Source organism: Nomascus leucogenys, chromosome X (genome assembly GCF_006542625.1).
Source record: "Nomascus leucogenys isolate Asia chromosome X, Asia_NLE_v1, whole genome shotgun sequence".
NCBI classification, from domain to species: Eukaryota; Metazoa; Chordata; class Mammalia; order Primates; family Hylobatidae; genus Nomascus; species Nomascus leucogenys.
The window spans coordinates 96,172,017-96,187,067 of NC_044406.1; the positions used below are offsets into that span (position 1 = coordinate 96,172,017).

Below are 15,051 nucleotides of genomic sequence, written 5' to 3' on the forward strand. Positions count from 1 at the left end.
TCCAGGCTCAGGGCCCATATGAAAAAAGATACGAAGGTGGGAATGAAAGGACTTTGGGAGAATAGGAAGTACCAATAGCAAGGACACTAGTCTGACTGGGGCACAGCGTACACTAAATACGCTAAATATGCTTGACTAAATACGCTACGGTAGTTACAAAATCTAACAAATCAGGCAAAGTAATTTTGATAGGATTACACGGAAAGCTGGGGGCTGCTGCAGGTTAGAAAAACAGTGCCATTGGAAAGAAACTGCAGAAACAGGCTCAAGAATAGTAGTATTTCTTTTCTTTTTCTTTTTTTTTTTTTTTTTTTTTGAGACAAGGTCTCACATTGTCACACAGGCCGGAGTGCAGTGGCGTGATCTCAGCTCACTGCAACCTCTGCCTCCCGGACTCAAAAGATCCTCCCACCTCAGCCTCCTGAGTAGCTGGGAACACAGATGTGCATCACCATGCCTGGCTAGTTTTTTTTGCATTTTTTGTAGAGATGGGGTTTTCCCATGTTGCTCAGGCTGTTCTCAAAATCCTGGGCTCAAGCTATCTGCCCTCGATGGCCTCCCAAAGTGCTGGGATTACAGGCGGGGGCCACCACACTCGGCCCAAGAATAGTAATATTTTTCAAGGAGCTTACCTTCAACTGAGAAAGCTATTTTGGTGAGTTGTAGCATATTTCAACAAGAAAAATCAAAATACTAGTTCACTTTGAAGAGACAAACTGAAGCCCATCCTTCTGCAACTTTTGTAGAAACAGACTGACAGACTTAATTCAATTGACCCCAGGCTAGTTGATTGTTGTTATACCATCTAATATAAAATGGTAGCTTAATCCTGCCTGTGCCTTTGTTCATGTAATTTAGTTGAGTACAGTGAAATGAGCAAGAAACTGGAAGTCACTGGGTGTCAAAATCCTCATCTCTGCCCCTAACTGGCTGTGTAACCTTGAGCAAACCATCTGCCTTAGTCTGGAACCACACTAGATCAGTAGGCCTTAACCTCTTAGAGATGATGGGCCTTTTTGAGAATGAGAATGAGGAACCCAATTCCCCTCAGAAAGACATGCTAAATGATACACACAATTTCAAGTGATTCACAAGTTCCTTGAAATCCATCCTGAACTAAAAATGTCTGGCCTAGGTGATTCTTAGGGCCTTTCCAGCTTTAAATTCTATGATTTACCCTACCTGGAAAGTTCCTTCTCTGTCTCTTGGACAAGTCAGGTCGTTCATTTCTTCAAGATAAGGTATGTCAGGTCAAGGGTTTATCATAATGCTGAATGTAAGATCCCCTCTAACAATCCTCTCCTCCCACTGAAGATTTCATGGCTACCCAAGTCCAGAACAATCTTTACTTTTTCTAATTTCACATATCATTAGCAATATCTACCACTCAATCTGATACATGATTATACTACCATCACTTCCAAACTTCTGGGTACCTCAGTATAGAACATGGACCAGTAGTTCTCAACCATATCAAACCCAGTACCTCTTTCTTATGACAAATATTTTGTGATACCTCTTCATAAACATCAAAGGATAGTCATAATCTACCAACACACCATCTTAAAAAATGATTTCTTACTAGTAATATAAAAGAATACCATAAAGAAACTAATTTAAAATTTAACAAAATATTTGTTTCAATACATACATTCTCAGAGACAATATTAGCAGACATAAAAGCATGTCTTCAGATTTATAAAATGCCCCTAAGGGGTGAGTACCACCTTACCCTCAATTGAGAAATCTTCAGACTTAAGGCTGAAGATATATAAAGAAATAGAAAATAGCTTTTGAAGAGCCTATACTTTAGTTGGATTTAAAATGCATTGTATGTTTTTTAGTTATTGATGTTACATAAATTTAATCTTTTATACATATTTGCCGTAAGTCTTGGAGAAAGAGAAATGCTTTCTAGGTAATCCTCATAGTGCTTAGTACAGACACACACACATGCATGCACACACATGCACACACACATACACACACACACAGAGTAGGCAAGGCTCAAAGAACATTCAGGTGAGAAGAAACCAGAGAGATCATTTAGTCTAGAGGTTTTCAAATTCTTTCTGCAGGTAGCGAGGGGGTCATGGGTCATCCATTTGAATAAAATCTTATATAGATATAAAAACACAAGCGTAGATGAAAGCAAAAAGCATAGCTGCTCTGGTAGGGGAGGCTATGACAGCCCCTGAAGGGACTCCTTGGAACTTCCAGTTGAGCTGAATATTTGAACCACTGATATTGTCTGATCCCTCATCTTACAGAGAAGCAAATGAATGGTAGAGCACAAATTGAGCACCCAGTGCTCTTTCAAGTACACTAGCCAGCCTCTGCCCAGTTTTGCCTATCATCTTCAACTATAATACTTCCTTGTCAGGGGTTATACTCAGTCTATTGATAAATTCATTTCAAAAAAGATTGAAACATTTCATTTCACTTCAAAAAAAAAAGAGTTGGTGGTAAGGGTATGATGCTGAGCATCGTACCCATCATTAGGCAGAATATAATGTCTCATAAGAGAAACAACAGAAATTTTCTAGGCTAACAGATCTGGGTTTAAAATGCGGTTCTATGCAGCCATAAAAAACAATGAGTTCATGTCCTTTGCATGGAGATGGATGAAGCTGGAAACCATCATTCTCAGCAAACTAACACAGGAACAGAAAACCAAACACTGCATATTCTTACTCACAAGTGGAAGTTGAACAATGAGAACACACGGACACAGGGAGGGTTACATCACACACAGGGGCCTGTCGGGGGGTGGGGGGCTAGGGGAGGGATAGTATTAGGAGAAATACCTAATGTAGATGACGGGTTGATGGGTGCAGCAAACCACCATGGCACGTGTATACCTATGTAACAAACCTGCACATTCTGCACATGTATCCCAGAATTTAAAGCATAATTTAAAAAAGAAAGCTCTATATTAGTGGCTTCATCTGTAAAACAGGAATACTGCTTATATTACCTACTTTATAGTGCTTTTGGGAGAAACCTTTGTCTTCTTCCTCTTAAATTCCATAGGCAATCATACTCAGTCCCTCTTGGTTGTCTCACTTGGTTGTACTTAATCATCTCAACCACAGCCTGGTTCTGTCCTATCCAATTCTCCACCTAATCTGTACCTGTACCTATGCAGCTGAATTTGCTGTGAGAAACACACAACTGTGTTGAATGTCTCACTTTAAACTTGTGATTGCTACCTCAAATGGACTCTCCCTGATGCAGAGAGACCACACTGCACTAGTCCACTCACTGGCCCACTCCTCTGGATTTCATACTTTACTCTCTTCAGACCAACATTCCTCATCCAGACTCATTCTCAGCAGCTGACCTATTTTGCAGACAAAACAGCAACAATCCAAAGATAATTTCCACAGACTCTCACTGCTACATCTACCCACCTAATCAAATCTGTGGCCACATGCTGTTTTCTCTCCTGTGACTATGGATGAACTGTTGATGCTCCAAGCTGAGGCCAACCCCTTCACTTATGCATTACACCCTGTCTTTATAAGGACACAGAAGTGCTCCTCTACCAATTCTTCCCTCTCATCCTTCCTCATTAATTTCCCCTGCTCTTCTGAACTATTCTCTTCAGCATCATAACCAGCTGTTATTTCTTTCATCTTAAAAAACATTCCCTCCCTTGCATCTTCTTTTCAGCTATAGCCCATTTATTTTCTATCTCTTTGGCACTCCTTGAAAGAGGTGTCTATGGCTCTCTGTCTCCCAGTTCTCTCCTATTTTCTCTTGAACCCACTACAATCAGGCTTATGTCTCCTACCACTCTATAAACTTGTTCTCCTCATCAGGGTCTCCAATGACTTCCATGCTATTAGATCCAAAGGTCAATTAAAGCTCAGTTCTCTTCTTCCTTGACCCACTGGCAGCCTTTAACACAGCTGAGCCCTCTTCTGCTTTAAACTTCCTCACTTAGCTTCCAGGAGACCATATTCTTCAGGTTTTCTTCCTACTTCCCTGGCTATTCCTTTTCAGTCTTTTTTTTTTTTTTCTGCTTCTTCCTCATATTCCTGGCCTCTAAATGGTATGGGGCTTGGTCCTTGAACCTCACAATTTTAAATACCACATATATGTCGTGATGACTTCCAAATTTCTCCCTCAAGCCTGGAAGTCTGCCTTAAACACTAGATTTGTATATCCAACTGTTTCCTCAACAGATCCACTTAGGTGTCAGTTAAATACCTCAAACTTAGCATGCTCAAAACTGAGATCATCCTTCCACAATCCTATCTCACCCAGTCTTGCCCATCTCTATATATTCCACTTGCTTTGACCAAAAACCTTAGATTCACCCTTTTACCCCCCTCTCTTTCTCACACATTCCACAGGCAATTCACCAGCAAATCCTAATGGTTTGACTTACGAAAAAGGTGAATCTAATTCAACTACTTCTCACCACCTCCACTGTTACATTCCTGGTTTAAGCCAATATCATCTCTCAAGTGGATAAATGGGATAGCTGATCTAGTCTCCCTGCTTCCACCTCATACCCGTACAATAAATTCTAAACTCAGAAGCCAGAGTACTATTCTCAAAATGTAAGTTAGATCATACCATTCCTCTGCTCAAAATCTTTCAAAGAATTCCCATATGACTCACCCAGAATATAAGCTAAAGTACTTACTATAACCTACAAGACTATAGAATCTTTCTCCTACCCCAAGGTTCTGACTTCACCTCCTAGTACGCTTTCCCTGGAACATTATTCTGCAATCCCATTTGTTCCTGCCCATGGCCTTTGTACTTGATGTTCTCTCTGCCTGGAATGTTCTTCCAAGACACCTACGTAGCTTATTCTCTTGCCTCTTTTTTTTTTTTCTGTACTCAAAGAACACCTTCTCAATGAGGCATTTCTCCAGCCACCTTCTTTTAAAATTGTACTCCCCACACTTTCTATCCCTTACTTGCATTATTTTTTTCCTGAGTACTTTTCACTAATATACCATGTTTTATTTTTCATGTTTACTATCTATGCTCCCAGTAGAATATAAGCTTCACAAGGCAGAGAGTTTGTCTCATTTGCTGCTGAATCTGTGACTGGAACAGTGCCTTCGTGTGTTGGCTTCAATCAAATTGTTTACTGAATTAAGAATGTACTGGAATTATTCTGAATCTCTAAGGTAAAAATATATGCAAGTACAATAACGTGAAGGTAGCTAACTTTAATCATCTTAAAAAACAATCATTTGTCCATGTCAACATCCTAGGAAATACTATACTCTTAAAATCCCTGGTAATTAAAATAAACTTGAACATGTTGTTAGTTGCTTAATAGAAAATATGAAACTGGAAAAACTGCCTGTTGCACGGAGTTGGAAAAGATTTGTATTATAAAAGCATGAAGGTTACACAATTTGCACTATGTGCATTTTCACTGGTACTTTTCACAAAGGTATGCTGTCCTTCCATGTATGAAGAGTGATACTGCTATCCCACCATTAGAAGGACATGAACTTTGAGTGGTGCTTCCTTGAGATCATGTATTTGTATGTCAGCCAGAAAAAGGCAGGGCATTATCTTCAGTCATTGGATAGTTAATTGCTCCTGTTGAACTTTACCATTCCATATGGGAATCATAGTAATAACCAGGTATTGAGCATTTACTACAGGCAAGGTACTGTGCTAAGTCCTTCAGATATATTATCTCATTTAATCTTTCAGAAAACTCCTTTGAGGTAGTACCTTCATTTTAAAGATATAACAGACTCAGAGAGATTAAGTTGCCCAAGATAGCACAGCTGAGTAGAGATTCAAATCCAGGTCGATTTGATTTTAAAGTCCATGTTTTTAGCTCAATTGTCTGTGATCCTAGTCATAATGGTATAATCCTAAATAAGTGAGAGTGACAAACTTTGGGTATGAAGAAATGCTGGCAACAATTTTGAGCACTGATCTGTCCTACATCCTAAGACATTTTGTGGCGGGGGGGGGGGTTGCTCTCTAGATGTCCAGTAAGTACTAGAAGTTTTAGTGAAAAATTAGATTCAATTTTATTTTATTTTTTTGTTCTGAGGTGAGATTTAGTAAGTATTTCATTCCAGTTACTTCAAACACTCCGAGATAGGTTAAATACAGAAAGCATTAGTGATACATTAAGCTCTAGTACACAAAGTAAACAAACACTACATATTAATTAAAGTCTGAATTTAAAAGAAGAAATCGTCTTACCCAGAAGCATGTGACACAACACCAATTTGAGAATGACAGAGAAAAACTACTGAACTGCAGTTGGTTAATGCCAAAATATTTTTTTCAAAAGTTTTAGAAAATGAACTAAACCAAGCAAGGATCCATGCATCTGCCAAGTTGAAACATACACTAGTGACAAATTAACTTTGTCCTTGACATAAGATCTTACAAAAATAGTTTTTAAATCAATTTGAAAATCAACAATTAACTATATAAGTGCTACTTTTTTAGAAGTCTCGTTTTCAAGTTACACATTATTTAAGAGTAATTTAAACACCAAATAAAGAGACAATTTGCCTTCTGAAAAAGATTAGTTGTAACTAGTAAACATTAAATCAGAAAACAATTATAAAAGTTCCAAGAGATTAAACAGATAAGAATACCTGCTGTACTTTAAAAGATCCTATTTCTAAATAGATGTTGCATCACAAAGACTTTTGTAAAGGGGTGGAGTGCTTCCTTAAAATCTTATTTTCTTTCATACACTATTAAAAACTTCCAAATGATTGTAAAACATACAAGAGAAAGCTCAACTAGGTTAAGTCAGAATGGTTTCACTTTGTAAATGAAATCAAACTTTACAAGAGACATTACAATTAACTTTATACTTTAACATTAAAACTTAGAGAATGCCAATACCTTAAGAAAATAAAAGCGTTAAGAGTTGCTAACAAGATCTTTCATCAGTCTGCAAGACGAAATAATCAGGTAAAATATATGTATCATTACGGCACTTGTCTCATCTGATTCAAATTGTTATATTGCAAATAACAAGTAGTCTACTCAATATGAAATAACTTGTGCAATCAAACCTTAAGCTCAAATATACAGTAATTATAATAAATACATTTTAAAACCAAGAAAAGCAAAACAAAACCTAAGATGACTATATAGATGCCATATACCAACACATTACACCTGTGCCTGGATAGTATGACTGAAAGCTTTTCACAATTATGACTGATCTTTGGGTGCGTCTCTCACAAGATAAACTGAACCTGTTTACTTCATCACCTGGAGAGGTATTAACTCCTGAAGTCGCCATTCTGCCAGTCTCTTTGCAGTTTTTCCCAGCAAAGAAAGCACCTCAGCTGCCATGTTGAAGATACTTTTAATGCTCTAGAGTGAGTTCCCTCCCATCATGCCTTAAGAAGATCCCCAGCATGCATCAGATAATGTTGTTTCTAGGTCATAGGATGTTATAATCGGTATCCTATCTATGTTAAAATGAGGAGCTCTAGGAGTCAATGTTGCTGCCTACACACTTCACATACACTGTGTATAATTATACATCTATTCCTCATTTTAAGTGATCAAGATACACTTGATTTTTAAAAACGTAGCTTTCTAAAGCTGGGAATTGGTTGTATATAATTTAATCCAATAATTGGTTGTAAATAATTTAATCCAAAGCTTACATTTAAGGAATCTTGAGGATAAATCAGGCTAGAAGTGGCACCTACTGGCTAAGCATGATGCTATAATCAAACTTTATTAATAAACATAATGAAAAAGGGAGAAAAACTAAGTTCTGGGTGATATGTGTTTAGAGAGCAATACAAATGGTTCATTGCTGTAGAAGGGCAGCAGATAGCATAATGACAATGTCAATGTTGCACAACTGATGCTGAAGAGTAACTGCTGCAGGTCCCTGTACACAAAACCTTGCCGCTAAATTAAACTGCCCATTGTACCACAGTGCACTTTTATTTTATCTACAAAGTCTTCGATTTCCTGGGTGCTTTTTCTCTGTTGGGATATATAGATGATTTTAACATAAGGTAACCAAAAGTAATTGGGTTATAGAATTTAACTTTAAAGTTAACTTTTATAATAAATGTGTTTTGTTCAAGTGAAGAATATACAAAATATCTATAGGTTATACTCTATCTCCTGTCATCTTACATATTTATTATAATAAAGTAATACAACTTAGGGCTTTCAACCATGAGTGTAGGTTCCAAAAAAGTCTTTAAGCAGCAGTAATAGTTCCCATAGGAATATATTCATGTTACAGGGAGAATTTTACAACTATGCCTTTTTTGCCACATGATCTGCCCTCCCCATCTGCCAGAGAAGGAAACAGTTTAATAGGTTAGTTTGCCAATGTTCTTTTCAATATGTCAGACTGTTAATAAATTATGCAACAATGCAGTCTTAAACCATTTCTTATAAAATGGCCAAATAAATGACTATAATTCAGCTGCCTGACGACCATAATACAAAATTGTATCGTAATTTAAAAAAAAAACTCATTCTGCTTTTCAGTATTAAATAGATCTTAGAAGTGATTCTAATTAAATAACTCAAAGACTGATAAAACTGTTGAATATTGAAATCTTATGGCCATATAGTCAATGCTCACATATTAGCCGTAGTAAAGAAGAGAAGGGCACATATTCTAAAGACAGCAGATAATTCAAAAATGCATTTTATCCTTATTAGCATTTCATTTTGAGTATGTCTGACATTTCAGAAATTAAAGAATTCCTACCTAAAGAAGGAAGTCACACAAAGCCAAATATAAGAAGCCATGGAAAAGTACCCCTAGAGTTAATATCTCCACATTAGGATTGGGAATACATTCCATTCTGTTCTCTCCCTCCACATTCATTTGTTTTTCTGGCTTATGCTTCAGTAAGATGAGTGAGACAAGGGTGATAATGGAGCTAATTATTTCCATTTTGAAACATATTTTGGGAAAGTTCAGACAAAGGCAATTGATGGGGGGCCTCCAAAGTGTCACAGAGTACTATCTGCAATCTCCTGAACACAACTGGCCAGATATGTTCATGCCAATGCTTCTGGTAACTCCTACTCTTCACCTTGGTAGTTTTTTTCCCTTCCAAATCTAGATGGGCTGCAGATTGATTGCTATAAATATGTACGTGTGTGTGTAGGTGTGTATCTGCGAGAGAGAAAACAGTACTTTCTGTAGTTAAATTAACTATAGAAGTTTGAATACTACCACTCTTCACAGTGGCAGTATAGTCTGTCAACTTCCAAAAGGAAGTAATAACTTTGCTGATATTTTAACTTCTTTGTCAGCCACTGGGTAGCGTTTAACACCTAAGTAGCTGAATTCGGTGACAGCTAATTCTGATCTGCTGATACAAATCTTTGGCCATGTTTAAGATTCTTCTAATGCAGGCTAATCAGTGGACTTCAGCACTTAGCTATACAAAAACATGGCCTTTTGAATTTCTTTATACTTGGAAATCAAAAATAGTTATTAGCACATAAGAACTACTATATCTTCAGTTTCAAATTTATAACCTATTAAAATAAAAGCAATTTTCAGAAGACCAGAAATTCTAGAGAGACAGTATCAGATACAGGGTTTTAGTCCTGGTTCACAAGCTGCTGAGCGGTAAGACCTGGAACAAATTAACCTCTCAATGTCTGTTTCCTCATCTGTAAAATGAGAAAGTTGGGTTCACATTTTAAGATATCACAAAACAGTAAAAAATGTAAAAGAAAGAATAGTGGGGGGAAATGACACAGAGCTACCAAGTTGTCGTCGTTGTTTTGCCAGGCATGAATTTTTTGAAAGCCCTACCATTTACTATCACCATAATTTCATGAGATAAACAACATGTTTAATTCCCCTAAATTAGAAAGATATATTCTATAAGAAGCAATCCTTTAAACTGAAAATGTTTAGATTTTAAAAACTCATGATCTGCTGTCCTTATTTTTCTCACTTCACCATGGACCAGTAAAAACGTTTTCACTAACCAGCACTGGTCTAAAAATCAAAAACTGGGGACTATAGGACTAGGTAAATTTCAAAGTCCAAGCCTCAAACACTATGATTTTAATTTTAGGTGCTCTGTTGTATTTCTTTTACTCCATATTGCAGTCTAGAATAGATGCTTCAGTGAAATATATACTTAAAAATTTATGAAGATCAGAAATATACGCAGATCAGTTTGAGAGACAGCCTCAATGTATACTTGCCCCGATACATTTGAAGCTTATTCTTCAATAAGCTTCGGCGCAAGTACACATTGTGGCTGTCTCTCAAAGAATAAGCTTCAGGCTGGTATGGTGGCTCATGCCTGTAATCCCAGCACTTTGGGAGGCCAACGTGGGTGAATCACGAGGTCAGGAGTTTGAGACCAGCCTGGCCAACATGGTGAAACCCCTTCTCTAGTAAAAATACAAAAATTAGCCAGGGGCCGTGGTGGGCACCTATAATCCCAGCTATTCAGGAGGCTAAGGCAGGAGAATTGCTTAAACCCGGGAGGCAGAGGTTGCAGTGAGCCAAGATCACACCACTGCACTCCATTCTGGGTGACAGAGCAAGACTCCATCTTGGGGCAAAAAAAAAAAAAAGAATAAGCTTCAACGTATCGGGGCAAGCATAAACTGCTATGGATTTAACTTCATCAATAATAATCAACCACTGAGGACGGGCACGGTGGTTCACGCCTGTAATCCAGCACTTTGGAAGGCCGAGGCAGGAGAATCACTTGAGGCCAGGAGTTCAAGACCAGCCTGGGCAACATGGTGAAACCCCGTCTCTACTGAAAACACAAAAAAATAGCTGGGCACGGTGGCACGTGCCGGTAACCCCAACTACTCGGGAGGGGGAGGCGGAGGTGGAGGTTGCAGTGAGCTGAGATGGCACCACTACACTCAAGCCTGGAAGACAGAGCGAGACTGTCTCAACAACAACAATAATAATAATAATAATAATGAACCCCTGATTGTGTACTTACTGTTAAACCCATTTTAAAGATAAGGAAACTGAGATAATGAGAGACTAAGTAGTTTACCAAAGACACATATTCTATAAGCCTCAGTAGTCAGAATTGGAACTCCAATCTCTGACTCCAGTTTTGGGTACGACTCAAATAGAAAGACGTTGTTTGAATTTTAATTACCACTTGTTCTTTTACAAATGAGTGGCAAATGGTTTAAATTTTAGAAGCTGCACAGGGTAAAATGTTTTCCTATTTTGCTCTATAAAATAGTGCCTTTTTAAACACAATCATAAATATTGGTAGAGTTTTTCCTCTATAAAAAGGGTCAAGATGCCTATTAGTATGGTTACTTAATTTTCTCAAAAAGCTAATAAAATTACACATTTAGAATTTCTAAAGGACAAATACTTACAAATGTCCTCTTTTTCTCTTAAGAAGAACACGAATATCTTCTGTGATTTCAATCTGCAGTAAGAGACAGCATTTATGAGTACAGTGACATGAGAAAAGTGCCCCTTCCTTTAAAAGAAATATCGAGTGCTTGTTCACATTATCTGTGCACCTTAGCTCATAAGCCAGGTACTAAAGGAAAAGCAAGAAATGACTAGAGATGAGTGTCTGACTAGAATTAGTGCTATTAGGATCTCAGAAAGTAACTGAGCCAGACTCTAAAAGTGACAGTAGTTGAAACTCTATGGAAAAATGACAAGAAGCAAGAGCCATGTTCTTAACAGTTTTATTTGTATCTCTGAATCCCCCATGGTCAGGACCAAAGCCATGTTCAGACAGAGACAATGTCTGACCACAGCAAACTAGTCAGTCACACAAGACAGCCATCCCCACACACAGATGACTGTAGGCATCTATCCTCCCATCAAAACCAAAAACGAGTAAGTTCCTTGAAACAACACGAGGTTTCTTCCCAAATACAAATATGACATTGGTCTAAGTAGAAACCTAAATATATTTCCATCTTCTTTCAATTTGTAAACACATCATTTTTGTGACATTTTTCAAGATAGACACCAAAAGGACCAGGTAATGGTGACTCATGCCTGTAATCCCAGCACCCTGGGAGACCAAGGCAGGCAGATACCTTGAATCCAGGAGTTCAAAACCACTCTGGGAAAAATGGCAAAACCCCATCTCTACTAAAAATACAAAACATTAGCCGAACATGGTGGTGCATGCCTGTAGTCCCAACTATTCAGGAGGCTGAAGTGAGAGGATCACCTGAGTCTGGGAGGTCAAGGCTGCAATGAGCCAAGATTGCGCCACTGCACTCCAGCCTGTGCAACCAGAGTGAGATCCTGTCTAAAAAAAAAAAAAAAAAGAAAGAAAAGAAAAGAAAAAAGAAAGAAAAAGAAAAAAAATATATACACCAGAAATGTTTGTCAGTTTAGGGTTGAGGGTTTGACCTATTTTGGACAATGCAGGAGTAAACTAGTTACCATCTGAATACTTGGAATAGTAAAATAAGGCCCTTCAGTAATTTGATAGTGCTTTCTACAGAGCTGGGGCCCCCTGGGCATGATGCTATATTCTGAAGAACTGAGGCTTTATTCCATCCAGCAGTATTCACTACTACTTGCATATGATTATGTTACGAGAATAACCCTTCGAGTTTTTTGGGTTTTTTGTTTTGTTTTGTTTTGTTTTTTTAGTCTAGATGCCCCCATGGAAGTCATAAAAACGAACATCCACATAACTAATCATCACACTAACTAGCTGGTGTTAATTCAGACAGTTAATTTTCTCCTTGCTACCATTAAAGAGATGAAGGAAAGAATGATTTATACCCAAGCCTATTACTAACAAAGGCTGGTTACTAATAGTGAACTACTTTCAACTTTATGTTAATATCCACAATCTACTTTCGTTGAGGGGTTACCAGGGACAGTATCAGTATATGTCTTAACACAAATGGTTAAGATTACTTATAAACAGAAGTCAGGTTATTTCATATGTTCTTATTTTTCTTCCAGAAGGCCAACATTTGCTATTAACATGAAGGGGGGGGCAGGGAACTTGCATATAGATATTAAAATAAGATCCAAAGAGCTCACGAGGAGAATGGAGAAGAAAATCTTCATACTTCTATATAAAAACATACACATTTCCCCCATAGATAATTCCAATAACTTAAAAATGACCAAAAAAAAAACCCATCCTTCTATAAAATCATCTAAAGATCTAAAGGTGGAAGTTGCAGGGGAGAGGGACAGGGGAAAATACAAAACTATCCGCTAGTTTGCTTAATTTGGAAAATAACTCCATAAATAAATATTTGCAAAGGACAGTCAACTCGTGACCCTTGGTACTAGAGAGTGTCAGGGAATTGTCCAAGCTGGATGAGAGCCCCAGTTTAAACCTTCTACTCGTCTCCATTCTCGTAGCCCCAAATTGGCTGAGCAGGAGAAGCAACTCTCAGAGGTTCTCTAATGCAAAGGAAGTAATTTTTCTCAATGCCTATCACCTTAAAAGCCATTTCTTTCATCACAAAAAAAAATGAAAGTAGCAGCTACCCAGGAAAGAAAAGGAAACCAAATCACATTTTGTAACCTATCCTAATTTAGTTCTATACAACAGAAAAACTGATCCTGCACTCTCCTCTCTCCTAGTCTCCTCCTACAAAATAGCATCTCCCTGTTAAAGTCATTATATTAAAACAAATTGAAGAAAGAATTTAATATAAAAAACTAAGCAGATTACCACCATGTGGGCTGCATTTACAGATGATCAGGAATTGGGATGATTTAGCTAAAATTGTAAAACAAACTTTAGACTCTTTCACTTCAGATATATGCAAGGTTTTTGTAATATAAGAAAGTTAGAAAGTCTTAGCCTAGCAAATTTTTAACAGACTGAAGCATATAATATTGTTTGTTTCGAACTAACAGTAACCTGGTGGCATTAAAAAAAGACAAAAGAGGTAATACAGCATCAAGGGTTTATCATCTTACAATTAGAAAAGAAGGCAGCACTGAGAAAGCCCAACTCACCAAATGCCAGTGAGCAAAACAAAGTCCATGCAGCTAGTAGGAGAGCAAAAAGTGATATAAAAAAAGTAAAAACTGATACAAATACAAGGCAGTGTCATTCAATTTCAGACTACCCTCATATTTGGGGACAGACTTTAAAACAAATCATTAATGTGTTTGGCTCTAGCCCTCTCTGCAAATAAGTTGGTCTGTTAAGCAATATTTTGAAAACATTCTTCCACAAGTAAAGTCCATACTAAACTTGTGATAGCATCTGTTGGAAATGTTTCAAGCACGAAAAATCATCGTCCTGTACTTAATGTCTCAAAAATCGATCTTAATAAGTTTAAAATAGAATGTTTCAGAAAACAGTGGAAAAATATTAAGAAAGCTTTTGACCGGGTGCGGTGGCTCATGCCTGTTATCCCAGTACTTTGGGAGGCTGAGGTGAGCAGATGACCTGAGTTCAGGAGTTTGAGACCAGTGTGGCCAACATGGCGAAACCCCATCTCTACTAAAAATACAAAAATTAGCTGGGTGTGGTGGTGCATGCCTATTAACCCAGCTACTGGGGAGGCTGCGGCAAGAGAATCGCTTGAACCCGGGAGTCAAGATCACGCCACTGCACTCCAGCCTGGGTGACAGAGTGAGACTCGGTCTCAAAAACAAAAAGAAAAAAAGAAAAACATTAAGAAAGTTTTTAGCATTTAATGTTCAAATCTAAAAGCAAATTCTGGCCAAGTCCTTTTCAAAACAATTCCCTAAGCAATGGTACTTGATAGGTCTTATTTTAGATAAGTATACATAAATCACATATTGGTAAATAGTAGATTAAAACTGCCATACTAAAATACATTTCAATGTTTAGAAATGTTGTTATCAAGAAATAATACAGGTCAAAAACAGTATGTATGACTGCATTCTAAATATGTACATATATTTGAGTGTTACATATTCATAGAAAAATTAGCAAAATGTACTTCAAATACTAACAGTTATTGCTGGGTGGTAGGATTAGAGGTGAATTGTTTTAATATTTGCATATATTTTGTTTTTTTCCTGCTGATTTAGTGTCTTCCAAAATTTTCAAAAATAAAAATTGTATACTTAAAATTTATTTTAAAAATCATAAAGGAACA

The 15,051-nt window shown here is 37.4% G+C and overlaps 1 protein-coding gene across 7 annotated transcripts in view; it reads right to left on the reverse strand.

Moving 5' to 3' along the window:
• The window catches only part of ACSL4 (acyl-CoA synthetase long chain family member 4), an 80,860-nt gene that overhangs the window by 35,069 nt on the left and 30,740 nt on the right, over positions 1-15,051 (reverse strand). For 3 of the 7 annotated variants that reach the window (XM_030806723.1, XM_030806726.1, XM_030806728.1), the window contains exon 2: positions 11,344-11,396. The exons of 1 other annotated variant lie outside the window; for it this stretch is intronic. The gene's annotated coding sequence lies outside the window, so the exon portion shown is untranslated. Of the gene's footprint in view, positions 1-2,861; positions 2,884-6,861; positions 6,911-11,343; positions 11,397-15,051 lie in introns of those variants that run through there. 3 more of the 7 variants (XM_030806724.1, XM_030806729.1, XM_030806727.1) reach the window with 3 other exon arrangements.